We start from the raw sequence: 26663 nt of genomic DNA, 5'->3' as shown, positions 1-26663 counted from the left end.
TTTTTAGGGAAAAATTCTACAAACCTTTAATGAAAAAATGGATAAATGATACCAAAAAATCACTTAAAGCTTTTTAAAAATTAAAGAAATAAGCAAGAAATATACAAAAACAGGTTTAGTTTCAACAAATAATAAAGTAACAATTAAAATAACACATCACTGTCAAAATCAGATGAATAAGTATTAAAATATTGGTAATATCAAGTATTGGTGACCGTGAAAATAACTGTGTACTCATAGACTTTTTTCCTTCATCTTCTTAAAGCAGTCTCTTTACCATATTTTGCAGTGTTGGTTTGGTGGAGGTGTATTCTTTTAGCCTTCTTTTGTCTGGGAAACTCCATATTTCACCTTCTACTTTAATTGGGAGCCTTTCTGGGTATGGTATTCTTGGTTGCAGGCCTTTGGTTTTCATGACTTGGAATATTTCTTGCCATTCCCTTCTGGCTTGTAGTGTTTCTGTTGAGAAGTCAGCTGCTAGCTGGGCCGGGGCTCCCTTATATGTGACTACTTCTTTCTCCTTGCTTGCTTTAGGATTCTCTGTTTCTTTGTTATTTGCCATTTTAATGATGATGTGTCTTGCGGGGGGGCTCATTGGGTTCCTCTTGAATGGGACCCTCTGTGCTTCCTGGACTTGTGTGACTTTTTCTCTCCTCCAATTAGGGAAGTTTTCCACCATTTCTTTTTCAAACAGGTTCTCCAGCCCTTGCTCCTCTTCTTCTTCTGGTATCCCTATTATATGGATATTATTGCATTTCAGGTTGTCCTGTATTTCCCAAATGTCTCTTCATTCTTTTTGAGTCTTTTTTCATTTTCTTTCTCTTTCTGGGAGCTTTCTTCTACCTTATCCTCCAGATCACTGATTTGATCCTCTGCTTCATCTAGCCTGCTTTTGATTCCTTTTTCTGTGTTCTTCAATTCAGACATTGTATTTTTCATTTCCTCTTGTCTCTTCTTGATAGTTTCTATGTTCTTTTTCATGCTGATATAGTTTGCAGTAAGTTCCTTTTAGTTTCCCTGTGGTTTTTTTTGTAGTTCTCTCTGAACCCACTGAGGTCATTGAGCTTCCTTAGAACTGTTGTTTTGAATTCAACATCTGAAAGTTTACTCGCCTCTCTTTCATTTAGTTCTCTTTATGGGGATTCCTCCTTTCCTTTTGACTTGGGGGGTGTTTTTTTGTCTTCCATTTATTTGTGAGACTCTTCTTTTTTGCCTCTTCTTAAATTGATCTGTCTTGATTTCCTGACTTTGTGGTGTGAACATCTACAGTAGGAGACCGCTGTTTTTGCTTTCTGGATCTGTCGCTGATGATGTCAGATGTTGACCCCATCTGACTTTAGGCAGTCTATTTGAGACTTCCAGGAAACTACTGTCTGTGGCTGTCTCCTTCAGGTATTAATTTAGTCACTCTGCATTCAGCAGGCTGGCTTAGACACTACAGGGCAGGGCAGAGCCCCTCCTTGTGGTGGGATTATTGGGTCCTCTCACATTGCTGCTGCTCAGGGGCATGGTTTTCCTGAGCCAAATGGCTGCTGCCTTCTGGGGGAGGAGTCAGCACCAGGATCCCACCAGCTAGTCTCTCCATTCTCTCCCCAAAAACTCTGTCTCCAGGTTCTCCTCAAGTGTCTCTTGACCACTTTGTGTCCCCTTTAGTCAGGGACTTACTATCTGTTGTTGTTGCTCTGTTCTCAGCAGTCAGACTTTAACACTACTGGTCAGGGCAGAGTCCCTCCTGAGAGTAGAGCTATTGAGTCCTCTCCTGCTGTTGCCACTCAGTGGAGAGATCTGCCTGAGCAAGATGGCTGCTGCCGTATGGGGGATCCTGGTGCTGACTCATCCCATGCTATCAGTTCTCTCCCCAAAGTTGTCTTCCCCAGTCTCTCCTCAGGTGTCTCCAACCCACTCTGCCCTGCCTTTGCTGGAGCTCAGGGTAAGTGGCTGCTGTAAATAAAAATTTATGTGTTGGTCTTTGAAAAGGCTCTTTGAGTTTCCAGCTACCTGTCTCTGGCAGAAAGCAACCCTGCTGCTTTTCACAGCTGGCTGTTTTCTTTGGCTCTGGTGCTGTAGGCTGGAGATCCCTGCTTATGGTTTAGACCCCGCTCTTCTAAGGATGATCCAACTGGCTGTTTCAATATACTTCTGGCGCTGCCACCCATGGGCTCCCTGACTGCCTTCTTGAGGCTCTACTGCACTTCTTACCAGTTAGGTTGTGCTAAAGCTGATTCTGTTTCTCCAAGGTTATAAAGCTCTTCTCTCACTATTGTTCAGTTGTTTGTTCTGGGTGCTTTCTCTATAATTTAGTTGTAATTCCAGATTGGTCCTGGGAGGAGGTCAGTGTGACTTCCATTCATTCCTCTGCCATCTTGATACCTAGCTAATTCTTCCTCTTAGGTCTCAAGATGCCCCTTCTCGGTAGACAAATTCCAAACACCTATGGTCAAGATTAACCCTTTGTCCAAGGTACTCATGGAGCAAATTCTTTCTTCCTATAATTATTTTGCACCTCTGGGTTGCAGTTGTGTGTTGGTTTCAGGAGTGGCTATTTCTTGGGCTTTTTCTGCTATGACTGCATCTTATAGCCTAACATAATTCCTAGAGCAGAGGAAGTGCCCCACATTTTTTTCCAAATGTGCAAATAAACAATGGTTCACTGAAGACTTATAATCCCACATCTCTTTCAGCTGGTAACATGAACCAAGAATACTAAGTAAAATAAAAAGAATGAGTTGGTGTAGTTGCATAGTGTGATAGGACCTTGTAAGCTCTAATGCAAAATTGGAGAGATAATTTAAATTACTTAGAAGTTTTGAGCAACTATTACACAATTCATTGTACTAGGAAAACTTCAAAGAACCCAGCCAGCCTTCAACTTAGACTCACAGGGCCTTCATAGTTCAATAGGCTGGCTGGTTGAACGTCACAGGGGTTCTTTTAGACATACATTATCTCAGGACACACTCTGATCTACTGAATCAAATCTGCACTTTAATGTAATTCCCAAGTGATGTGAGAAGCTTGAGACACTCATAAGCTATGCTACTAACCAGTCTCATGAATTAAGGGAAGTTATTTAACTTCTAGAGCAAAATATGTAGTCTGTAAAGTAGGGAGAGTGACACTTAGGGTTGTTGTAACAACCAAATGAGATCCCTCCTGCTGGTTGCAGTGCCTGGGGTAGACACTCAATGGGTTTGAGTTCTTTCATCATGGAAGCCATGCACAAATGGCAATGAGCAGAATGGATCTATGTGTGATTCTCTAGGTTCTATTACAGTATTTACTCACAATTGTATTGATGTTCTTGGGCCCTTAAGCTCATTTCTGTTAAGTTCTCGGTGGACTATATACAGAGAATATGATCAGTACCATATGGTTTGCTCATGCTATCTATAGTTTTTTTACTCTGAATATTGCTATGGTTTACCTTCTAGGGTCCACTTTGTATATTTTGTTGGATATTTAACAATATTTATTGGATACTAATTATATGTAAAGCTTTGTGCTTGATGTTATTGTAGACTCAGAAGATTAAAACAAGCAAACAAACAAACAAACAAACAAAAAACACACAAGGACCATGTCCTGGATGAATTTATAGTATCTTAGAAGAATATAAACATATATAAGTTGAGCCAGAAATTGAGAAATACAAGTCAAGGTGCTAAGAAAGAGAGGAAGTGGCAATATTTCTTATTAGTATATATTTTATGTTTCTATAGTAGCAATTATCTTAATTTATTTCTCATTATTGAAATGAACATTTACTAAAAGACACCTAGACTCACCCTATGGAATTAATGTTCACTTTTTACTGTGCTTTTGTTTTGAGCAAGATTTATTATATTTCATATTTAAAAAAATTAGAATTAATATGCACTTTCTGAACAGTTCAATTTAATTACTACTTTAAAATTCAAAGAGAAACATCATTAAATATTAATAGGCCAATCTGCAAAAACAAATTTCCTTGCAAGTTTGGCTTAGGTAAATGAGAATTTGAAAAAGTATGATAGAGCTTGAGAAATAATAGAACTAAGAGGCAATTGCATTTTTAGGCCTCCTTTTTTATTTATAAAAAATAAATAAATCTTAGGAGTATGATTCCTAGCAGTTCTACTGGTTTGTGCTAGTGAACATAAAAGAAAAGGGCTATAAAAGCCACTCAGGTAAGATTAGTCAGAGAGGGGGGTCTGGCACGCTATGCAAAAGGGCGTGATGGGAACTGTGGCAAAGTGGAGAAGACCTGCTGTGTGTAAGAGAGCAGACACTGAGGTCCAGCTGAATGCGCCCTGTAGAATGTCTAGAACTTCTTTTTCATAGAGAATTAGACATCTATATTTTTATGTAAAATATCCTATTCTTAAAGAAATAATGTTTTGATCTTAAAAATAATACATGCCACATTAAATAAAGTCTTCAAGCTTTAATTTTGCACCTTTTCATCTATACCCAGGGTCCATGAGCAGTCAATCAATCCCAACTGACTGAGAGAGTCAACTACAACATAATGGTCCTCAACCCAGACAAGGCATGAGGCTCATTTAGACAACATTTTACAGCAACAGGGCCTGGACTCCACCTGCTGAGCTTCTGATTCCATCAGCCTTGGGTTGGAGTCTGGTATGAGTAGTTTTTAAAATTCCACTGGCGATTCTAATGTGCAGCCCGGTTTGACAACGGCTGTCTCAAGGTGACATTTCCATGTCCACCATGGATGCCACCCCCTCCCTTGATCCCTGGGTACCCCAGGGCTATGTGAAGCCTTCTTCCAGCCATGCTTGCCTCTGTCATCATTCTGAAGCCTTTGCTAGTGACTGGAGACTATGACTGAAGAAGTCGCAAATCACTTCCTTTCTCAAGAATGTCATTGACGTTGACTCTAGTGCAGTTCACAGCAACTCTGCTCCCAGACTCATTCCACACTCCATTATTTCATGTTCACATTTTTCTACCAGCCGCAGCATGGGAAGGAGAGAATCATGAGAGATGTTCTCTTGCTATTTTTCAGTTTTATGCTGCCTAAACAATATTCATAACAAGCTCTGTGGTAAATCTCTCCTCTACTGTCACAGTTTTTCTACTGTTTTGGTGCACTTTTATATTTTTACTCCCTCAAAGTATTGAAAACAAATTAAATTCAGCAAAATAGAAGATCCAGGGAATACAGCAAATAATTATTCCCGCAAACATGAGTATTTAGCACCTGCATGTTTGGGAAACATTCAAATTTGTTTGCTTTGTATATGCTATAAAAGTGCTCCCTGGAGCTGGGGAAATCTCTTTTAGGCTTACTTGTGATTTATGTATTTATTTGATTTTGAAAATGTAAGCAATAGGTGAATTAGGTTAGGTTGCGACGTCTCTGGGCACAGCTATGAGATTGCAGAATGTCACATTTGGTCTGGATTTCATATTGGAGTCAGGCTTGGGTTATTAATATGTGGACCTGGGGCCGGATGCATTATATTAAAGTAAGACTTTGTACATTTTCATATAACTCATTTTTGTCATGCAGCATTATATTTCTCAGTGGCTAGAGGTGCACAAATGGCTCATAAATATTTTGTGAATGAAGGTACGGGGATGAGAGGTTGTTGCAGCCAGAATGAATCAATGCAAAAGATAGTATAAAAGTGAGCTGCAGACTTTCCATTGTTCCGGTATTTCTTGGAGACCTGATTGAGAGGCCTGTGTAGTTTCTCCTTAATTACTGCAGAGATAGTTTTGGAAAATGCAACTCTAAATGGAGCATGGGATGATTTATGATCCTGTTTTATGAGATGGAATTAAAAATTCAAACCAGAATGTGTAACTGTGGCAGCGTGGGGCTACTCATTAAGCGGCAGTGAGCCGCTGCCATTCATTTGACTGCACCTGCTCGAGGAGGACTTTGGTGGTTTCTACCCATTTGACAGGGCTCAGCAGGGTCGAACGACACAGTCACAGATCAGTGACTGGAGAAAGATTCTTTGTAAGGAATGAGGAGAAACTTTCCAATTTCTGAAATGAGAACAGCCGGTGATGTACACAGTGTGGGGTAGTCTGGGGATTCCGTGCAGCCTGATCCAGGCACTCTGCCCTTGGAAGTTAAGAGCATGCGGCTCAGCTTTGGTATCTATGGAATGGGGCTGGTGACAGCTACAGGCGGCTCTTCAAGGATGAAATAAAATCGTATTTGGCGAAGCCCCTGGTGAACTTGATGATGGAATATAAATGTGAATTACAGTGTGTTTTTCTAAGTCTCCCAAGGAAGCTGTCTCGAGATATTTTCATGCATTCTTAGCATGAGGCAAAACTGTTGCTTTAGAATAGAACTTGGTGTATACCTAGGGGTTGTGTCAGGGGCCGAAAGACCCTACTTCGTGAAAATTCTCTGGCTTTTGCCACTGGCATCCACTTATCCTGCAAGGAGCTCTGGCCATGTGCACTGGCTATGTTGTTGGCACAGTCTATTCAGATGTGCCAAAAAGATGCATTTTCTCCATCACATGTGTAACTGACCTGTTTTTCATTATGTCCACCCTCTGAAGTTGTGGGGATAGATCAGCTTGGTAACTTGAGCCTAATACAGTAACTGAAATTATCCCTTTAGGTTTCTCAGCTTATAGATAAAATGCTAAGTCCCCCAATTTCTATTATTTTCTTCCTAACATCAACCAAAAATGGCTATGTGACCTTAATGAAGCAGAGTGATGGGGTTCTGAGGTCCAGGCTGAATCCCCTGGCTCCTCTGCTCTCTAAGGAATGTCCTTCCAGCGTTCACGGCCAACATGACTTGTGATGTGTTTGCCCTTGTCCTGTTAGGTTTAGTTGCCTCCACTGCAGTTTGACCTTTCGTGGTTCTCTGTGGTCCTCTTTCAGTATCAACTATATTTCCTTTTCTCCCCTGGCTTAGTCTTGGTATGGGGCCCCTCTCCCAACATCCTCAGAGAGGGCTATGGTTTCACAACTTGACTGCCTTATAGTCATACTTCATGAATCGGCAGGAAATTCTAGGTCCTATTGACAATACGCCAGGACCAAGAAAGGCCCAAGAAAATTATACACTGGCCACTCTTCTGATTACAATGTTAAGATTATTAATTATTTTTGATGTTACCCCCTCTCTTTCCCTTCTCACCACACTGGTAAGTTCTAGAGTTCCATGTTATTGGATTTTTCATCTACTTACCTAAAATACTTCCTTCTCTTTGAGTCCACATCTGGAGAGAGATTAGACCCTCCTGCCTGTCAGCTGCCTCAGTCCTCAGGAGCTGCATAAAGGCTGGTTGCACTTTGCTTTGTAGTATATCCCCCTCCTATTTGGGAAACAAGCCTGTGGCTTTTTTGTCATGGTGGAAGGGACATCTTAGATACAGTATGAAAGAATGACACTTCAAGGTCTGACTCCTATAGGTTTGGTTCTTGGTATAAAAAAATGCTTCAAGTTTTTAGATAAATATTTCCCAACAAAGTCTAGCTTTAAAGTCTATTATGTTACTTCAAAACCTTATTTTGAATGCCAGAACAATTCAAATGTAACAATTCAAATACACCACCCCCAAAATGCATACACACACACATACACAGGCCACGTATGAAATCCCGTTCTAGGTGCTAAGGATGTCATTGTAAAGGAAACGGATGAAATCCCTGCTTCCAAGGAGCTGTCATTCCAGTGGGAGGTGACAGACAATAAACAAAATGAGTAAGTAAAATAAATATGTGGAGTGGTGATATGTGGTATGAAGAAAAATAAAACAAAGCAAAAAAGGCTAATAGTAAATGTGGGGTGGAGGCTATGCTTCACTTTAAAAGTGACATTTGAACTGTATCTGACATAAGCTAGAGAGCAAGACATATAGACTATCTAGGAGAATGTCGCGCGGGAGAAGATCATGTAAAAAACTAGAGATAGAAATACATGTTAATATTTAAAAAAATATCCTTTACTTTATCATCACTGTTTCCAAAAAATGATGTTTTGTTCTAGGCAGATATATCGAGATTGGATATTATTAACAAATTATGCTATGAAAAAAATCATGCTACATCCATGTTCAAAAATCACTGGAGGGATTTTATTACTTATATACAATCATTCATTTATTCATGCAAAATATAAGAGCTGGGGATAAAACATGAATGTGATATAGTTCTTGCTTTTAAGGGGCTCTTGATCAATTAGAGCAGGTGGGCTTAATTATAAGAGCATGTAACAAGATCAGTGCCAGAAATGTGCATGGGATCTTTTGGAAACACAGACAGGGCATCTAATATGCCCTGGATGGAAGTGGGAGGTCAGGAGACACTTCTCAGAGAAAGCAACCTCTGAGCTGAGTCTTAAAGAATTAGTAAAAGTTACCCAAGCAACGCATGAAAGAGGGCGATAGTAGCAGAAAGGGCAGCATCAGGTAAGGCATGCAGGTGGGAACATGCAGGTGAACTAAAGGTAGCTCATAGCTGCTGGAGGGGAGGTTCAGGACAGGCATAGGAAAGAAATCGACTGGAGCTGTGAACAGACCGAGGAAAGTCATATTAAGTTCAACCTCATTCACGGGCACATCTTCCTTACCAGGCACATCTCTGGGAGCTCAGTCACTCCAGCCTCTGCTCTACTTAAACTCTCCTGGGTGTCAGGAGGACCCTCCCACTGCTGTCCACTCCTGCAAAATGTATTTGTCTCTTAAATCCTGATTACAGCCTGTCATATCTGAGCAGCCCTCCTTCATTATAGCTGTCCCGGGTGATCTAACATGTTTTGCCATACGCCTTTAGTTTCTACTCATTGTAGCTCAGTCACAGCTGCCTCTTGTCTTTTAAATGTCTCATGTATGTCTAGTGTCCTTTCACAGGTTAAAATTTTGAGGACAAAAACTGCCTCATAGTTCTCCCATATGGCCCCATACAACGCTCTGCATATATGTTCTTGTTGAAAAATGCATCTCATTATTTTTAGACCTGCGCTATACTATATGATAGTCACTAGCCAAATGTGTGTATTTAAATTTTAGTTAATTAACATTTTTAAAAGATTAGGAATTCAGTTTATTAATATCATTAGTCATATTTCGCCCATATGTGTGGCTAGTGGCCACTCTACTGGGCAACACAGAGAACATTCCTATCATCACAGGAAGTTCTATTGGCCATCACTGTTGTCGAGTACTTTTTAGAGGAATTTCCAAATGAGAACTGTTTTAGGTCACTTTAAAATCATATCTATAAATTGTCAAAAAGCAACATTCAGTTCTATTGCTATTGATAAAATGTTATAATTTGACTCTAGGTAATTTATTTTTATAAGTTTGGCAATACACAACATGCAGATATTTATTGAAGAAATAAAAATAGTAGCACTTTATTGATGTCTACTCTGTGCCAGATATTATGCTAACATGCTATGTATATTTTATGCTATATATTTTTTTTAATTTAATCTTTAGAACAACCCCTGGAAATATGTATTATTGAAGGAGAAGAAACTGAAGTCATTCTGGTGAAAAACTCACTTATGATATACAACCAGAAAGAGATAGAATCAATGTTGCAACACAAATCTTGTCCAGAGAATATTCCATATTTCATATGTAAATATATATAGTTTATCAATATCAGCAATTCAGATCTAAGAAATATAATCATTTTCTATATTTTTTACTTTTTATAAAATAAATACGTGTAGATTTAAAGCCATAGATAACAGATCCCATTCATTTTTCTTCCCTTGAAAGAGATAACTACCATCCTGAAGTTAACATGTACATTTCCATTCAGGTCTTAGTATTTTTAATGTATACATGTACCTAAAAATAGTATATAGTTTTGTTTTGAACATCTTTAATTTTAAAAACAGAAATGTAGTGTTCTGAAATTTACATTTTCATTTAATACTGTTTTTCAAAATTAAATCCAGTTGTTGCATGTATCTGTGATATATTTATTTCTACCGTTCCATATTTATATTTTATTATGTGGCTATAATAGAGGTTATTCATTCTCCTTTTGGTAGACACTTATGTTGTCCCTAATTTTTTCTCCAAACTTTTATACAATGCTGTAGAGAAGATCTACATGTATGTTTCCTTAAACATATTTCAAACATTTCTCTAAGACATATATCTTGGTAGGGAATTGCAGAGTGCTTGGTTTATATGCACCCATATGTTATCAGTGGTAAATTGTTCTCAAAACGGCAATTTCAATTTATATTTCCATTGTCAGTATTTGAAATTTCCCATTTTCACACATTCTTGCAGTGCTTAAACTTTTATACTTTTTAATTTTTGCCATTCCGATGAATATGAAATAGTAGTATTTCATTTTTGTTTCAATTTTTATTTCCTTGGTCATAGTGAAGTTGAGCCTATTTTCTTATATGTCATGGCCATGACCATAAATACTGCCCAAATTTCCATTTGATTATTATTTTTTATTTTGATTTGTGAGAGTTCTTGATACAGTATGTCCCTCACTAACCCCTTTTTATTTATGTAGTTTGCAAATATTTTCCAGATTGTCTTTTTTTTGTATCTTCACTTTGTTGAAAGAAGGTTTTTTTTTTAAATTAAGTTTATTGGGTAACATTGGTTAATAACATTATATAAGTTTTGATTCTATAATAAAACATCTGTATATTGCATTGTGTGCGTACCGCTCAAAGAACTTCAATGTAGTCAGATTTTTAATTTCCTTTCTCAGGGCTTTCACTCTTAGTGTATTACTTAAGATATATTTTTCTTATTTCAACATCATAAAATAATCTGTTTCCTTATAAAATTTTTAAAGCCTTATTTTTTACCTTTAAGATGTTGGACAATTTGAATTTTATTTTTGTGTATGATGTGATATAAGTATCTGATGTGACTATTATTAGTTTTTATTAGCCACCCCCTACACTACATATAATGTAGTTTTCATTTATTCCTGTATATACAGTGTGGGCTTGGTCGCTCTTCTCTGCCATTGCTTTCTTTGTTTATCCCATAGTTCACAATCTTGTAATTTTTGATATCTTATAGAGCACTTATTTGACCTTTTTATTCTTCTTTGAAATTGCTTTGGTTAGTCTTGGCCTTTTTTATTCATCCTTTCTGAAGTTTTGAAACAGCTTTTTCCATTCTGCCAAACTACCTCTATTTTAAGTTCCAGGTTGGTAGTAAAAAACTCGGAAAAATCATTTGATGTTCTCTCTAAAAGATAAAGTATGTCTCGGGAAGAATGGTGAGTTAAGTCAGAAGGTGACATGAAGGGGGGGTGTGGGGGAGAGCAAGGTGTGGTTGACCTTGACCAGGCATCAGGATTTTCTTCAGGATCAGATGAGGAGGGAGAGGTGAGAATTGGTTGCTGGCTGTGTAGGACTCAGGCTAGTTGCATTGTTAACCCAATCAAAGGCAGAATTAAGATATCAGACCCATCAAACACAGGGTGATAATCGGATCTCTAGGCAGGAGGAGTGAGCATTTGGGCATTTGGATGGCCAGGATCTATAAGGATTTCCTGGATACCTTGGGGGATGTTAGTTACTTAGCAAAAAGTTAACTTGAATAAGGTCATTCCAATTAGAGGCAGCCTTGTTTTAGTCACCATCTCTTTCCCAGAAAGAGATTTCCTCCCGTCATAATAAGACACTATGGCACTAACAAATTCAACAGGTGGCTTCCAGCTCCACTCCACCACCAAGTGGGTGAATGGCCTTGAGTGAGGTTTCTTGATCCTCTCTGAGCTTCTGTGAAATGAAGACAATTCCTAATTTTTCTCTCACAAGTAAGAAAAGCACCAAGAAAGGGCCTGGCAAATACTAATTACTCAAGTACTATTGTTTTATTCCCTTAAGAAAAAAAAAACACCATTGAAAATGATCAGGTCCCCAAATGCCAGGAATTTGCCTACATCCATTCAGCATCCCCCTGGTCCTCTTGATTTAAGGGACCTACATTATTCTCGTGCTCTGCATAGTTCTACCTTCTGCACATAGTGGCTCATCTTTGCATCGTGCTTCATGCTGATGGATACTCAACACCACGTATGTATTCTTTCTCTCTAGACCTTAACCAGTGCTCAAAACTCAGCCACTCTTCACTTCCTACATTGGGAAAGTGACTTAATTTCTCTGTGCCTCAGTTTCTTCATCTGTAAATAGGGAAACTCATAGTTAGAGTTGCCACCGTGAATGAATATGTAAAAAAAAAAAATGCTTAGTACACTACTAAGCACATACAAGATGGGGCAAAAGTAGGTTTGCAGTTGTGAATATGTGAAACACAGTTTAATCCTTGTTTTTTATTTATTAATGATTGTATTATTTTCTATATAAACAACTATAAACTTACTTTTGCCCCACCCTGAATAGGTCCTGTATAAAATAGGTTAAATAATAATAAATGAATGTACCGTGCTAGACAATATAGTGTTTAAAAGTTTATTCACTGGCGCCAGACTATCTAGGTCAAGTACACATTTTGCCATTTGTTAGTTGCATGCCTTTGGGAAAGTTATTTAAATTCTCTGAGCCTCAGGTCTTCCCTTGTTAACTAGAAAAATAATGTCCATCTCAGAGGGTCATTCTGAGGATTTGTGGGAATGATGTATGTCAACCGTCTGGCACATTGAAACTGCTCAGCAAATATGAGGTTTTATTATCACTACATGCCTAGTGTAAGGTCACTTGCTCAAGGCTTTGTTATATTTGGACTACTATTTAGGTTAAGGATGAGGGAGACGGCTAACCCAATATAATGGAAGTTCTATGTTAAATAGATGTAAGGGGCAAAGTTTGTTTGCAGGACTGTGGGAGAGCCACCCCATATTCCTTTATACAACCCAACTTACTGAAGATATGACTCATCACATCCACGCAAAGGATGTCTCAGCAGTTGTACGAGCATGGGACATGATCTGAAGCCTTCCTTGCTTATGTGCAAAGACTGCTTGGCTTAAGGAGCACTGCCATGTCCCGACATTAACTTGGCCATGAGGGGAGGGGAAAGTGTCTTCTTTCCATCCTAACTCACTGTAGGGTGACACTGAAACACCTGGTTGTATCCCTTCTTCTTTGTATATCTCAGGATGGACATCCCAAGCTCCAGTTAGATATGACAGGAAGACTGAATGGATTGAAATCATGTGTGTGCTAACCACTAAACTAGGTAAGCAAGATGAGAAAAAAGACTTGAGAAAGGGAACTGAGTGAGGCTTTAAAATTACTTTCATCTTGAAGAAGTCAGATGTAATTACAAAATAAAACCCCAGTATCACAGCTGTGGTTATCCACCCAAATGCAATCTTCACAGTTTGTGAATTTGGCTTTCTATTCATTAGTGGCTCTCCCTCAGTTTGTGGATCTGTTCTAATCATAAATGAATTCTTAATAGCTTCAAACCAAAAGAATTATAGCACAAAGGTCACTGCTTATTTTCTAAATGGCTTTTTGTAAGGTAATATCAAATATCTATGATAAAAAAATTATTCCTTCTGAAATTGGTTGGGCATAAAGAGGCCACTTTCTTCAAAGCTCCAGGGTGACAATATCACATGAAAGACGCTGCAGTCAATAAATGCCCCGAGAGCAGTCCTATGCCCAGGTGCACATAATCCCAGGCAACATTTTAGAAAAAATAAATTGTAGTTCAGCCTCTGAGGTCTGAGATATGAGACTATGATATAAGACTGGATACTGTAAGAAAGACCAAGTTATCAGTGAGTTACATAGGAAAAAAATAATGTATTGTTATCCTATGGAGCCAGACTGATATGGGAGCTCTGTTGTAGTACACCATCCTCAGAAGTCCAAGTTCGTTCGTAATGCTCCTCCTCCTTGGTGTGTGCAGGTCTGGATTCCAGCCGTTATAAAGAGGAAAGAGCAAGGGGGGAGCACACACCTTGTTTTTACATCCATGACCAGAAGTCTCATATCTAATTTGTTTTCACATGCTATTGTTCAAAATGTAGTCACACGGTACTTGTTCTGCAAGGGAAGCTGGGATATATAGTCCTTATTCTGGGCAGTCATTATCTCAGCTAAAAACCCAATAGCCATAGAGATTTTAAAAAAAAAAAGATCCACTGAGAGCTCAGATAAATCTTGTAATCCTAAAGCCTGAAGATTTTTAATATGGATATGCTACTGGGGCAAGGAGAAGCTCACGTGCTGAGCCAGCCCTCAAAGCCTTGATCCATCCCAACCAGACTAACCACTCCATCTGTACCCCGAATGTTATGTCTCAGCAACAGGTTTTTCAGACAGTGTGCATGTTTTAGATCTTTTAATTCTATCTAGTCTAATAGAGGAAATTAGAGATAAGTTAATAAGAATGCAAGTAAAAGTTAGATATGCCATAAGAGAGATTCTAATCAGGTATTAAGAAATCCAGTAGGTGAAGGGAATGTTTCCCATACAAATGCTACCTTTTCCATGATCCACTCATTTGCCACTTGTTACCCATTCATAAAGCCAAGTGACATTAGCACTGGGCTTTAAATGACCAGCAAACATGGCAGTGGAGGAGAGGGTGTTCCAGGATGAGCAAACAAATGAGCAGCTTTCACTTTGGCTTAGTGCACAGGCAGCCAAGGCAAGCTGGGCCCAGGTCTTATGAAAGATGTTATTGAATCTTCTCAAACATTGGACAAGTATATGAAATTCTGTTTACTAAGGCTACTCACTGATAAGGGAGAAAATAAAATTAAATGTACAGATTGCCCTATGTAGAGTAGAAGAATGAGCTAATATAAACTGTGCAACCAGTAGTTTTGGACCCCATTTTTACAGAAATCATAAGACCAGTGAACATTTGAGTAGTGTTTGGGGTGCTCCAGTATAAGGGTTTCCATTTTCTGTAGGTTTAAAGCAGACCTTTATGAAACAGAAAGTAGAGAATAAGACATAATGAAAACCAATTTACATAAAGGAGTTCAGGAAGCTGAGTGAAGTTACCACAATACCAGAAACTGATGTGGTTAAAAATCTAAGTGATTTATTTATGTATTTACTGGGTCTAAAAGATATTAATAATGCCCCTGGAAAGTTTCCTCTCTGTTTGCTTGATCATTTGGTTGGTTTGTTATTTTTTGCGGGGGGAAGAAAAATGATGTTTTTAAACGTATGTGTCACATATTAAATTATGAAATTGTTTACCACATCTCTGGACTTCAGTTTCCTTATCTGTAGACAGGAAATAATACTACTTCCAATATAGGACTATTGTCAGGATTAAATAAGATAGTACATAGTGCCTAGCACCTGGTAAGCTAGATTATGACAGAGATGATGATGATGGTGGTGATGATGGACATGATGGAGGAGAAGAAGGAGATAAAAATGATGATAAAATGGAGGTCTCTATGTTTTAAACAATGGGACATATTCTGGTGTTTATACTGATTTTAATAAGATTATATTTGTGCAAATGTAAATAATTTGGAATAAAAACAGTTAGTTCCTCTGAAGAAAATCATTTACATAATGACCGAATGGAGAGCTAAAAATGCCCCTATCAAGCAAATGTTTGCTGAGTCACGCAACAACTCTTTCAGTAAATATATATTTTTCTATTGATAAGGGCGTGTTATTGAGATGTGCTTCTAAACGTTGATTAGAAAAATTGGTAATGCATTAAAAATTCCTCTTGCTTTTTATTATAATTATATACCCCTCCTCCTCTTTCGCCCATTCCTCCTCTTTCTTCTTCTTCTTTTTAGTCTACTCTTTCTCCTCCATTTTTATTTATAATCACATCACTTTAATGCTGAATAATAGTGAACAACTTTTTCTCTCCAAGATTTCTTCTCCCTCTATTTCAGGATAATCTTGCCTTCATGTTACATAGTAGAGTGGGCCGTGGTCTCCCCACTCTTCTCTAGCACAGGTGAACACATGTGTAGAGACTTGGCCGAGCAGAAGTTCCCTGGGCATTGTGATCAAAGTGCAGCTGGCATATGAACGAAGCAAAACCATGTAGAAGCTTGTCAGATATTTGAGATTTGACCTACAAAAGCTGTGAAAAATGTATATTTTCTTCCTTTACAATAAAAAAAAATGTATGCAGAGGTTTCTTGTGCCATTTTTCCCCATAGTCACTTGGAAGAATTTGTTTACAGAAGGCAGGAGTCCAAGACAAAAATAGAAGAACTGAAAGCAACTAAGGGGTGGGGAGACTGAGGGCTGAAGGAGAGAATTAGGACTCATTTAATAACAATTTTTAATACCTAAATTCAAAATTTCTCAAACCATATCTGTGCATCAGTTTTTAGTTACATGAAAAAAACACATTTTTAAAACTTGAGTCAGTTTGAATTGGATTTCTGTCATTTCTACACTGAATATCTATTAAATAAACATTTGAGGGAATGAATTACTTATTAAGATTCAAGGTATAAGTGCTAGCACTTAAATTTTTAATCAAAAGAATACATGCAAATATATATACCTTTTCAGAGCACTCTTGTTAGACATGAGTAGTTAGATCAATGAAATTTTTTGGTCTGGTCTTAATAAATCATTGCAGTAGACAACTCAATTTGAGATAAAACCTCTTTAAAGTTTTCATACTTAAAGGCATCTTTCTTACTGTATGGTTTGTTTTGTAAACATTAGTATATTTATATTTGTTTGTAAATTTTATATGGTATACAAACAGTAGTATTAGACAAAAACTAACATTTATGCTGAGAGGCATGAGTGGCTTGGAACAGGTATCACATTAGAAGAAAATCAAGAAAACCTGCTATTTTTCATGTGCTTTTGGCTTCATATTTAAATGGAACAAAGTAAATATGGTAAAAATTTCACATATGTGAATACTGGTATCACATTCCTATTAATCATGTAGTACAACATTTGATATTCTCAATTAAAACCCTTAATTTGCTTGCTATAGTGCCTGCAGTCCCTAGAGCAATTGCTCTCTTATTTTCCTGGATAACTTATTTAGGGAAAAATACAATAATGAAATGATCTTAAAATGAAAAGGCCTGAAAATAGTGCTCTTATTTAAATTACAATACTTCACACTCATCTGAGATTTCTTCATCTCTGTAATAACGCAGCTGTTTTCCTCAGGGTGTTCTCACAAGTTCATAAAGAAAAAAATTGTTATGAGCCTTCTGAAACCCCAAGGAAAGCAGCTGTGCTTTTGATAAAATGGGCTACGGTTTCAACACTTCAAGCTATAGAAAAATTTACACGGGAATTTTCTGCATTATATATCCATGAGCAATATATTTTCAACAGTAACAACATACAGTGTATTTAGTCAAAGTTTACACAGCAAAGCGGTCAGACCGAACACTGCGAAATTAAAAACCTGACCTTCAGCAGAAGTCTCTGCTCTAAACACACAGGATGTCACTCACTCTGACCTGTTAAAAAACGCAAGGGAAATTAAGGCAGGGTGAAGAGATGCTTTGGTCAACCCTCTACCCATCAGATGTTGGAGCGTCACATTTTTCTCCACATTCAGTAGAGGGAAAATGTCATAAATCAATGGCATTATCCAAAGGTCTCAGTAAAGAAAAAGTCTGCCAGGGCTTGACTGACAGGAAAGTTGGGACTCTGCCAATCCCAAATTCTCGTGGTTCACGAACCTGCGCTGAATCATCCCTGCTCTCTCACCTTTGTCGTCAAAGCCCTTACCCTGCTGATTTTGGACAGGAAGAGAAACCTTCCCAGGTTGAACATATTTGAAAGTTTTCTGCATACTTTTGTGAGAAGTGACCTGGGCTGTGTTTACCCAGTTGCAAGAAAATGTGCAAGGAAAATACTGCTCAGTGAGTTCAGTTGTGGAAAGTATGTATTTGCTTTTCCCGGACCTGCCTTCACAGTTGCCTTGTCCTCACATGGCTTGGTTCTTGGACCATTCCTTCAGGCAGAGCCATAGTTCCTGGTCCAATCAGCTCCCCGTCAAAGCCGTCTTTCATTTATTCCATGCCAGTGTCTTCCGTTGTGCATTGTTTATTCTGCTGACTTTTCTTTTACTTCCTGCTGCCGTCTTAACCTCTAACACTAAGAACTTGCCATTGCAACAGACTGTTTAAGTAAAATTAAACTTCAATATAGTCTGTGAGCTGTGTTTCTTTTAAGAGCTCTGTATCATTTGTTTGCCTGTTTCAAATGGTAGTAACATTGCTATTGCAAATATTCCCCAAGCTAATTTAATTAGCACCTACAATTTTTGAGCTCTTGTTATGGGTTGTGTATTGAGTTGTGTGTGTGTGCGTGTGTGTGTGTGTGTGTGCATGTGTGTTTTCTAGTGAAGGGGACAAAGAGACAGACAATAAAACAAGTAACTGTAATAGGGTGTGATGCACACAATCAGAGAAGCATGCAACAATACAGCGTTGGAAATAAGGGTATTTTTGTGGGATGAAATAAGCAGTTTAATCATTCCTGAATAGTGGTTATCACATGAGCAGCCAGTATGCTAACAGCTTCACTGAGCTGTGTATTCATTCAATCAGATGCCTCATGTTGGTCTCTATTCATAACGGAGGCTCCAAGAGGTGAAATATTTTTTTAAAGGTCTCAGAACTAGTAAATAGTAGAGGATTCATGGGTGTGTCCTTTTCCAAAGCTCATCTTTCTTTCTTCTTTATAAACCTGATTTTATATTTGTCATATAGTCCTGGAATCAAGGATATAAGCTCATATTTGTTGCATATTAGAAAAATGGTCACCACTTAAAATAGGTGAAAACAAATTATGTTAATTGGATTAACTTACCATGTTAATTCTCTCCCTACCATCTTTCATAAGGGCGAGGGTAGGCAATAATGTCACATACATCAGAACAGCTCCTCATGTCTCCTGGTAGACATTACTAATCAAGCAACATCCTCTGATCTGCTTATCACAGGCATAGTCAGGAAGGTCCTCTCCACACAGTACTCTAGACGGCTGCTTCTACAAAACAGCCCACCTTGACAAGCATTACAGGTTGAATTATGTCCCCCAAAATTCATATGTTCAAGTCCTCACCCCTAGTTCCACAGAATATGACCTTATTTAGAGATAGAGGTCATCAGGCAAAATGAAGTCATTGGGGTGGTCTCTAACCCAATATGGCTGGTTTCCTTATAAGAAGGGAAAATTTGGAGACAGTCATGAACACAGAGAAGAATGACATGTGAAGATAAAGCAGGAACCTCCAAGTTAAGGAATATAGGAGACTTCCAACAAACCACTAGAAAGTAGGAGAGGAGGATGGAACAGATCTCTCTCACAGCCCTCAGAAGAAACTGGCCCTGCTAACACTTTGGGCTCAGACTTTTAGCGTCCAGAGTGCTAAGACAGTATATTTCTGTTGTTAAGCCACCCAGTTTGTGACACTTTGTCATGATAACTCAGGCAAGCTAATACAGCAGGTAAGATAAATGCTATTTTTCATTGCTGTACTTGAGCAAGTAAGCAAGAAAAGAAAACAAAAAAATCAGTAAAGGAATTGACTCCTCCTCTGTCTTCTGTGACTATGATAGCATCCACCCTCAAAAGATTATTTTTATCCAAGTTCAGTTTTCTCGTTAAAGTCAATATAATGTAGGGCCCCATGTGGCAGAATAAATTAGCAATTGATAACACTGGGTGCCACTGACCTCAAATTTCCTTTAGGCTAAGCAAGATGAGTATCTCATGGAGCAAATCATGGCCACACTTACATGAAGAGAACTAATCACGCTCTTTGGGAGTGTGCATCTGGGGGAAGTGGAAGTCCTTTTTTGGCCTATATTCCTTAGCATCTGTGCCACCAAGGAAGGGTATCTGCTCATGCTGGGGAGGGTATAGTCGTGCCAATAACTCCATCATCAGCGATTATGATGCTTACCCATGTCATTTCAACAAATGTTTAACTATTATAAGTAGAAGGATACAAGTCAAAAGATGTGTGGGTGAATGTGTCTGTATGTGTCTATTTAATTGTATAAGAACACTGATCTATCTTATACAATCTAGTTAAATGAATGAATGGATAACTGAATGAATAATGCATGACATGGTGCTGAAGAAAGAGCATGGGAAGAACTGGGTTACAAGGATTCCAAGAGAGACCCTTTGGAAAAGCACTGACACAGGAATGTTCCTTTTCCCCACACTCCTTGCCTTCATCACCACCCCTATGCAGGCACTGCGGCCTCCCTCTCATTGGACCTCTTGACTTAGCATTTCTACTTCTCGCTTTGGTAAAGCTTTAACCTGAGGAGAACTAGATAATCTCGGTTGAATAAGTCTCACTTCAGGTGCAATAATAATTTCTTCTCTTTTTAGAAATAATGACTATTTAAAAATGAATTCTTTAGGGATTCGGTATTATTAATCAATTAACAATATGGAGCAGAGGAGTGCATCTGCAGACACTGAGCATCATACTCTGTGGTAGTGATCTGGGAGTGTATGAAAGTGACATGCACACTCATTTATGTCTCTCAAGGTGCACACTACTGTCATAGCCCCTCATTTCTAACTCATGAAGGCTGAATATTACCTAGTTTTGTTCTTCATTTTTCTAAATTGCCCTATTAGCCAGCCCTGAAGACATGTTTAGCAGTTAGGGAACTTTGGATAAGGTAGCTAACCATAGCTTGTGCCTTGAGGGTTTCCTCTCTGTTACACTGAGGTTCTCACTGGTGTCACACATGGGTCTTTTTAGCTGCTGAAGGACATGAATAGAGCTGTAGAATTAAAGAAATGTCCCCCATCTTTCCCTACATCATAGCTTATGTTCTTTTAAATCAATAAGTTGCTTAAAATCAACCCGAGAATATAGTAGGGCACCCAGTGTTTTGCCAGAGAGCAACACAGATTCAGCATTTTCTTGATACTAGGATGCGGCCCTCTCTAAACTGCACTGGTTGACCTAGCTGCCATATCCTTGCCAAAATTATAGGTACCAGTGCTCTATAAAAGCTTTCCTCGGGTCAAGGAATTTATTCCAACATTTGCTCCTAGACACTGCTTCTGAATTCTGCCCTCTTAAAACTGGAGCTCCAATTTAATTCCAGTGTGAATAGGTGTCAGTATATTTGTGCAATATTTGAAAAATATGCTAAAAAAGTATTCCTTGTTTATCTGAAATTCAAAACTAACTGGTCATCCTGTATTTTTGTTTGCCAAACTTGGCACCCATCAGTTATATTAGCTTTCAAAGTAATGAACTTTTCTTTTCTGAAGAAACTAACACCAACATAATTTTATCTTGTGATTATATTTTTGTATATGTATTCACCTTACTAATAATAGTAACTAAGTAAAAAAAAAAAATAGAGAATTGCTGCACCATGGGGTTAGTTTATTTTTTCATTATCAGCTTTGTCTTTTAAGCCATTGAGAAACCTTTGACAGAAGCTTGGCCTCTATAAGCCAGTCTCTTCTTCTCAGAATTAGGAAAAGTAATATAAGAGGAATATTATAGTTGTTAAGTACCTTTACTTGTGCTTCAAGAAAAAAATTATAAAGCTGAAGATATAAATGGCTATGCTGATGTAATACTTTGTGTGTACCTGTGTTTGCATCTGAGGAGGCTGTAAGAAGATAGTGCTGCTTTTCCAAAGTTAAAGAGGATGTCTCTGTAGACTAATCCAACTGCAGCTTCTCAGCACAGGCTGGAATGGCCAGCAAAGCCCTTGGTTTCATGTTGGAGTGAGATGTGGACTGAACTCCCTTGGAAGTAGAGCTAAGATATGGAGAAATGTCATAGCTGCACAGGACAGCTTTTCCTGCTCTTTTAACAAAGGGGCCAACTGGAAGATCACCTGGAAGTCTGGTATAGGGCATAGTGCTGACATAATAGATTAACATATACAGTTTGCAAACGACTTGTTTTTGTATACAATTCCCTTCCCTCAATGACATCACCTGGCAGTGACAGAGTGACCAGGGAAATGATGATTATAATTGTCTTATTAGAAAGCAATTCAGTGCATATTAAGTAAAACTAGATATGTTGATAAAGAACAAGCATCTGTATTTGAGGATGATAGAGTTTAGATTTTTCCCACCTTACCTAATTTGTAATGCAGATACAGTGTTTGCTGCAAAATATTGCATAACATATGGAGAGGGAAATTGAAATGAGCTCAAGGGCAAACCAAATACAATATTTTTTTCCTTTTCTTTCCAATGTAAGTGATAAGTTGCTAAAAGAAAAAGATGCAGAGTATTTCAAACTTAAATATAGGGATACCTTTTCTGAACCATAGTGACTGACATTGAATATAAACAAAGGAGAATTTTTAATGGTGTCTGCAGTTAGTCAAGGGTACAAACATCATTTCCTCGTAGTTTGGAACATACATAGAATACAAATTGTCAAGCCAAGACATTTATAAATACAGCAAACTCTTCTGTTCTCAGATAGACTGTAGAAATAAATGAAGTCATCAATAATATCAAGTGTAATTTAATAATTTTTTTCTAACATGTGATAGCTTCCAGATGGCTCAATATTTGTCCAAAAATAAAGATGGTTATGCATATATAAAATAAAAGCAAATAGTTAATTATTTTCTAAGAAAAGAAGCAAAAGTGTGATAAAATATATCATTTAAGTATACCAATTACATTTAACTAGGATCATAAGTATTCATAGAGGAATTTTTATTGAGGTATTTATTCAATTTGCTTCTGAAATTTTACCTCATTCAGGAAGTATTTATTTTTCTTTACTTAATTTTCTCCTTTCCATTAATGATTTTATGTGTGCAAAGTTTTTATTTTGTATTATTAGTATTTTTGTATTATTAATCTCATTTTTATTTTTCTCCTTTAACATAAGTTCAAAAATGACTTTAAATAATTTTATATAGGAACTTAACAAATGTTTGTCTTCCTACTGACCCCTGTAACATTGGTTGCGTAAATGTGATTAGTGGCATTGATTTTTATCTGTACCTATCTGTAAAGTTCTTTCTTTTAATGAAAAGAATATGTGTTTAGAGTTAGAGTTGGTTTCGACACTTAACAGCTTTGTGACCTTGAGCAGAGGACTCTCTATCTGAAATTCAGTTTTCTCTATACTTAAATTAGACTTACAACAGGCTTGCTGTGAAAATGAAGATAATGGCAAAGAATATAATATTTCACACATAGCATCTTTTCGACTAAAGTTAGTCAATTGCTACTTCTCTCCCTTCCCTGCTTTCTCTGAGACTATAGTCTATTTGTTGTTGTTGTTGTTGTTGTTGTTTTTGTTGTCCTTGAGTACCAAGAACAGTAGAAGTTTAGTAGAATACATTTGGGAAGAAATAGAAATTTATGATTTATTTGATAAGTTGCATGAGTTGATACCACATAAAGTGATGACTAAAGGCTCTGCTATGCAGGAATGTTACTGATGTAATAGAAAACGATTCTGGAAAGAAATCAAATCAATTTATCAGACACTGAGTGGCCCCTGAATCGTATAAAACCCGTATATCATGTGTATACTTGGAGACACAAATATGAACAAGGCATAGTTCTTGCCCTAAAGGTGCAACTGATTTCATGAAGATATAAAATAAGTTATAAGGTATCCATAAAACAGTGAAATAAAAGAAATGCTAGGTTGAGGTATGAACTGTGCTGTGACACAGGAGAAAAAGACTTTGCTTTGATATGATTTTCAGTGAGAGATATTCCAAACAATTAGGAAAAAAACAAAGTGGCAAAAACACAGCATTTTTTTCTCCTTTCACATATCTTTGGAGTTAAACTACAACATGCACATTATATAATATGTCAAGTTTCAGGCTAAAAGACAGTAAGTATTGTGAAAAACAAAGGATAAAAGTACCTCTATCCAAAAACATGTTAATGCATTGAGAAGGAGGTCATGTAGATCAGCTGGCACATTGGTCATAAATTAGTAATTAATTTGAGGAACTCTGTGCCAAAGTGATTCAGAGGTGATTTACCCTGTCGAATATAGCTGAGTTATCGTAGTAGCAGCAGTAATAGAAGTAGTGGCAGATTGCTACTTCAGAAGTAAATCACTGCATTTTGTTGCTCTATTCAGCCAGCTATATTATTTCTCTGTCTTATTTATGTTTTAGTAAGAGTTCCAACATATGCTTTATTTGCATTATATTTTTATTGAGATAATTTGCATATGCTAAAATGCATAGATATTAAGTGTACTGTACATGTCTTTTTTTTAGACAGTCTTATTGTACAGCAATTTTAGGTTCACAGCAAAATGGAGAGGAAGGTAAGCAATGCATTTTGACAAAAGGCACGTCTGTGACACTTATGTCGACGTTGAGAATAGCACAGTTCCGTCATCCTGAAAAGCTCCTGTACCTGCTCCAAAGATGGCCCCTGTTCTGGTCTTCATGCCCATATGTTAATTTTTCCTACTCTGGAACTTCTTATATGGATCAAAGAATGAATAAAATTTGTGATCTTTTGTGTCCATTTTTCTTTTCTAGACACAGTGCTTTTGAGATTCAATGGTAGCTGTTCCTTTTTATTATTAAATTATATTCAGTGATGAGCTAATAAGTGTTCAATAACTGGCTCTCAAAAAATAGAGTGAAATAAAACACTCTGAAGAGTAGGGGTTGCCAATTTTCCTCATGTAAATACTCCAAAAGTAGCAAGTTTTCAGCGACTAATGTGTTGTTAGTCATTTTGAAATATTCCTGAAAATTCAGTAGTCAGTTCCGGTGACCCGCATGAGCCTTCCAGTGAGCCCTGCACGCCACTGGTCACTTCCCATCGTATGACTACAGCACAATTTGTTCATCAAATTTACTTTTGATGTGAATGTGTGAGTTCTTTCTACTTTTGCATATTATGATTTAAAATCCTATCTGTATTCTTATACAAGTCTTTGATTGAATGTACCTTTCCATTACTCCTTGGTAAATATTGAGGGGTAGAAGCTTTGTCATGTGTATGTTATGTGCCAGATGTTGTCTCTGACTCCTATGATAAGTAATGTCCACAGGGTAAAAGTGTCTTTAACTTCATGAAAAAAATAGCCAAACGGCTGTCCAAAGATATTGGAACATTCTATATATATACCTCCAACAACAAAGTAAAGTTGCTCTGTATCCTTGCCAATATTTGGTATTGTCAGTCTTTTTATTTATAGCCATTTTAATGGAAGTCATGCCTTATTGTGCGTGTGTATGTGTGTGTGTTTTCTCTTGTGACTAATGGTGATGATTAGCATTTTATGTGCTTACTGCCATCTGTATATTTTCCTTTGTGAAGTGTCTGTTTAAGTATTTGGGCAATATTGGGGGTCTATTTATTATTGAGTTGTAAGAGTTCTTTATATACCATTGGCATAAGTCCTTTGTTGTATATCTGTGTATATATAAACATTATGTGTAATATTCTATGCATAAAATATAAATATTTTCTCCTAGGTTGTGACTTGATTAGTCATTTTCTTTATGGTGCTCCTTCAAAAAATTAATAAAAGTAAATTTTTAGGACAGTGTGTATAGCAAAATTGAATGTTGAGTTATCATATAACCCCTGTCTCCACTGCAAACACACACAACATCCTCCTCTAATGACAACCCACATATGGTGACTTTTGATAATTAAAAGAAAAATTTTTTAAATTCTATTTATAATTTTTTTCAGATGGTATTTTCTGTGCCCTAAGAAATGTTTGCCTACTTCACATTTTTAAAATTTCTTTTCATTTATTTTTTATTATTCAAGTACAATTGTCTTCATTTTCCCGCCACCACTTTCTCCTGCCCCACCCTCAATCCTTCCCCACTTTGGCTTTGTCCATGGGTCCTTTATACATGTTCTTTGACTTGACCCTTCCCCTTCTTTTCCCCATTACCCTCCTCCCTCTGCCCCTCTGGTTACTGCCAGTTTGTTTTTTCTTTTAATGTTGCTGCTTATATTTTTCTTGCTTGTTTGTTTTGTTGAAGAGGTTCCACTTATGGGTGAGTTTTAATAAAACTTGTAAGTTTTTATTTTGTTAGACAGTTAATTTAGTGTTTAATCAACTTGATCCAATGAAGACTTATATTCAGGTTTTGTTAAGTTGGGTCTAAGGGAGCCCTTACACTAGGACATGGATTTTACTCCTGAAGCATGCTTTTTCTAGTGTTCACCTCAATGACCATTATCTTAATAAGTTTGCTTTACTCTGGCTGGGTGGAACTCAAATATTTCCCTGTACCCCATCTGTACTAAAATGCCCCTTCAGCTCACAGCTCTCAGCAGCTCTTTCAGATTTTCTTGCACTGTTAATACGTTAGTATTTGACTAAAGGTAGAAGGGAAAGAAAACCTAGGATAACTAGAACTTTCTCGCAACACAGTATTTTTCTCTTTGATATGCTACTCCATGAATACTGACTTTCATAACCTTGAAAATGTAGTTTTAGCTTCCTCTGAGCAGGTAGACCACTGCTACCTGTTTAGCTTCTCTTCGTTGTAGCCAGGTTTGAAGTATCATCCAAGGCAGAAATTTCTAATGAATATTACACTCACTTTCTGTGGATATTTCCTCTCAAAGTTTTCAGACCTGCACTCTCTGTTTTTCAATGCAGAAAAACAATTGCTCCATATATTTTTGTCTAATTTTGCAAGTATTTATAGTGGAAGGTCAAATAGGATATCCTCTCCTTTGGCAAAGCAAGAACCAAGAGCACCAAAACATTCTTCCCTTATTACTCATTCTGGTATAACTTTAGGATCCCTTTTCATATTATGCTGACTTCAAGTGACATCTGTGAAAC

The sequence above is a fragment of the Pteronotus mesoamericanus genome, unplaced genomic scaffold (assembly GCF_021234165.1).
Source record: "Pteronotus mesoamericanus isolate MK-2021 breed Mesoamerican mustached bat unplaced genomic scaffold, CSHL_Meso_final contig_90, whole genome shotgun sequence".
NCBI lineage: Eukaryota > Metazoa > Chordata > Mammalia > Chiroptera > Mormoopidae > Pteronotus > Pteronotus mesoamericanus.
The sequence above is the reverse complement of the archived record's forward strand: the minus strand, read 5'-3'. Positions refer to the sequence as shown.